The sequence below is a fragment of the Pistacia vera genome, unplaced genomic scaffold (assembly GCF_008641045.1).
Source record: "Pistacia vera cultivar Batoury unplaced genomic scaffold, PisVer_v2 Contig497, whole genome shotgun sequence".
Taxonomy (NCBI): domain Eukaryota; kingdom Viridiplantae; phylum Streptophyta; class Magnoliopsida; order Sapindales; family Anacardiaceae; genus Pistacia; species Pistacia vera.
In genome coordinates, this window is record NW_022196331.1 from 19,245 (window position 1) to 23,114 (window position 3,870).

At 38.6% G+C, this 3,870-nt stretch overlaps 1 non-coding gene across 1 annotated transcript; it reads left to right on the forward strand.

Annotated features, from left to right (window-relative positions):
• Positions 1-534: 534 nt before the first annotated feature.
• Positions 535-641, forward strand: LOC116105333. Its single transcript, XR_004124070.1, has one exon. It is a non-coding gene; the product is annotated as a small nucleolar RNA R71 (small nucleolar RNA).
• The last annotated feature ends 3,229 nt before the right edge of the window (positions 642-3,870 follow it).

A 3,870-nucleotide genomic window follows, 5' to 3' on the forward strand; every position in this document is an offset into this window, starting at 1 on the left:
CCTTGTTGGTTATTTGGAACTGTCCTCTGGTTCCATTGATTATTTTGCTGGTTCTGATTTCCCCAAGCCAGATTTGGATGATTTCTCCACCTCAGGTTGTATGTGTTGGAGTACAAGTTGTTTGGTTACCTCTGATTTCCTGCCAAGTAGTTCACTTGCTCTGATGATGAAGATGACGAAGCAAATGTGTTCTCCACTTGACACTCGCTGCTCACATGATTTCCTGCGCAAAAATCACAAGTTAGTTGAGGTACTTGTATAGAGTTTACCTGCATACTTCCCAACTGTTTCTGAAGTGCCGTGAGTTGGGCTGAGATGGCTGTGAAGGCATCAACTTCATGAAGACCCAAAGATTTTCTTGGTATTACTCTTTCATTTGGTATTTGATAGTTGTTGCTTGCCAAAACCTCAAGCAACTCATAAGCCTCTTCTGGTGTCTTATTCTGCAAGGCTCCCCCTAATGCTGCATCCACCATGGTTTGCACATTACCCATCAATCCATTGTAAAATGTTTGGACTTGAAGCCAAATTGGCAACCTATGATGTGGACATTTCCTCATTAACTCCTTGTACCTCTCCCAAGCCTCATACAATGACTCGGACTCATCTTGTAGAAATGATGTGATATCATTTTTGAGTTTTGCTGATTTAGCTGGAGGAAAGAACTTGGTAAGGAACTTCTGTGCTAGATCATTCCAAGTTATGATAGTTCCCAACGGTAGTGCCATTAACCACCCATTTGCTTTATCCCCCAATGAGAATGGGAATAACCTAAATCTAATGGCGTCATTTGATACTCCGTCCGATTTGAAGGTGTCACAAATTTCCAAGAAATTTGCAATATGTTGATTCGGATCTTTCTTTAAATCACCATTAAACCTTACCGACTGTTGGATCATCTGGATGATTGTCGGCTTAATCTCAAAGTTGTTGGCTTGCACCATAGGCCTAGTAATACTCGACCAACTGCCATTAACCATGGGAACTGAAAATTCCTTTAATGCCCTGTTCTCTGGTTCTGCCATCTCAACAACTATTTCTTCTACTTCAAGCACTATATCCTCTCTTTCTCTTCTCTCTCTGTTAAGTCGTCTGACGGTTCTCTCAATCTCAAGATCAACAGAAACCATTGATTGACGTCTCGCTCTTCGCATAAACTGCATGAAAAGAAATGAAGGAAAGTAAGATCACAAACCAATTGAAAATTAACAACGAGAATAAAATAGACAATGATAAAAACAAAAATAAAAACTCCAATCTAGCTAACTATAAAAAAACTCAATGTTAACTTAAAACAAAATCCCAGGCAACGGCGCCAAAAACTTGATGCTTTTTTTTCATAAACATGCAACGTGTAGCAAGTATACTAGTCGCACAAGTAATAGAGTGATGAGTGAGTATCGTTCCCACGAGGATTGTTCGCTAAGCACTAAGTTTCCTAATGTTCTCAAGTTGGAGCAACCGAATTCTTTTGGATTAATGGGAGCAATTTAACCTATTACTAAAACAAAATTACTAAACTATGATTTAACTATGAATGCAAGATGTAAAACACGGATAAAAATCAATTCAAACAAACGGGTAGGGTTTTGACTTCATTCGGACTCTATGGGTTAAACCTAAAGAATTAAGCTAAATTCATATTCACATGCATTGATTGTAAATCGAACTCCCTAAAGTGTCAAACATGCCTTCTCAGGCTATGTTTTCCTAATCTTCCCTATTAACCTTTGGCACCCAACAAAATGAAAGTTAATAATTCTAAGCTCATTAAGCACAAGAGTCCTAAAATGATTTCATTGGTTCTTGAATCTATCTCTAGCATCCAATACTACAATGGTGATTACCGAAGAAGCCTAACATGATTCATTTCTCAATCTCATCATGTTCATCACATAAAACCAGTAAATGCAGAGTAAACACACAATCAAAGCAAAATCATATGAAAAGAAAATAATCAATAACTTAACCCATAAAAATCCCAATTACAATCAAAACCCTAACGCAAAATGGGTTAGTTCATGGCTAAATCAACAACACAAATGAAAGAAACGAAAATACTAAAGTTGAACATAATGAAAAAAAAAAAAAAAAAGATAAGAAATCTCCCCAAATGACGAATCCCCTGGTTCGAAATTGAATCTTTACCCTTGTTCAATCTCAAAAATTCCTCAAAATGAAACTAAGGAAATGTAAAAAGCTGCTCTAACCCTATTCGAAGACCTCCCAAAAAGGCTAAGTGTTTTCATTTATACCTCGCCCCAAATTCCTTAGGAAAACACACAAAAGTAAAACTATGCGTTTTACAAAATGGAAATTACAACCGTCGCCGTGGCAAAGAAGAAATCACGTTGCGGCGAAGAAAGAAGTAGACTTGGTGCGTGACTGGCGCACTTCGCTGTGGCGAAGAACAACCTTCGCCACTGTGAATCTTCCTGACAAATTTGAATTTACATAATTACCCCTTTGCTTGCATCTTCGCTTGATTCTTCGATCTTCGGTGCTCTCCCTTGGGAACAAGCTTCATAGTGCTTTACCCTGCTTCAGAACTCTCCCAACTTCTGAGATCCGCTTACTTCTGAGTCCAGAATTTTCAATTCTGTCTTTATTAGCTCAAAATGTCCATTTTAACATGAAACATGAAATATAAAGAATTAAGCAACAATTCAGGTCAAAATGAACTAGAAAGTACCTGAAATCCGACTAAAAAGTCTAATAAAAACGGTATAACCCATGGATTATCATCGCTATCGATAGGATTTCTTGCGAGGGGCCCGTTGGGGGGTCCTGCACCAGTGAGCTCGTTCTCTCATCTGTTCGGGTTGCTGAAGGGTCCATTTCTTCTGCAATTTAAAAAAGAGCGATACACAAGAATCACTCAGTCGTCATATAAATTTTTGTACGATGACATGGAAGGACAGATAAACAGTGTCATCCTTGAACCCTAGAAAAACCCTAAGAATCCTTGGGGACCACTCCCAAAGATTCAAACCCTAGAGAAAAGCTTATTTTCTGATCAACCACCCGTAAATGTCCACCGTTGTCGCATGGTTATCATCAAAACAGAAAAAACAAAGTAATGAAAGAATCATCTTTACCTATTGAGTATGACGATTGAGCTTTTTGTTGAGAATGTCAAATGCGCACCAATCTAGGAGGTGGAAAATCTGGTCTCACGAATGCTTTTTGCTCTTTCTAAAAAGGGGAGTATTGTGGCATTGCTTGAGGAGAGCCTGAGATTTTATAGTGAAGGAAATGGCATTTGATTTTCCCAAAGCCAAGTGACGTTTGAACGAAAATCATCTCCAGCCATTGATCGCAACCACATGTAGTCAATCAATGGAAATGAGTAACTGTCACACTTTGAGAAACCAAATCGTTGCTTCCCTTCATTGAAATAATTGAGCGACTGCTCGTTTCCCTCCTTTACATTAAATGCGCTCTCATCTACATTTAATATTCTGATAAGGAATGTCGTTTCAGTATTGCTTACATTTAATGCTCATGGCTGGCACTTATTGCACATAGGATATGTTTGTCACAGCAAAAGGTATTTCATTAATGTATTAGCTACCAAAGCGCAACGGATAACATCTGAAGAGGTCATTAGATAAAACACTTTTCGTCGCATGTTGGTTGCAAAGCGATGTGACTCCTTAGCTTCAGAAAAAAATACGCTAAGTGTAATCAGGTCATGAACCTCGATCAAGATAAGAGGCTCATCAATACAACACTGAATAAGGTATGGTCCAGGTCATAGACCTTGCGGAAAGAGACCATTTTAGGTCGCCTATATAGAAATATCTTGCGACCTCCTTGCAGTCAGGTCGATTCGATCGAGCGTCATTCAGAACATACCAAATCAAGGCA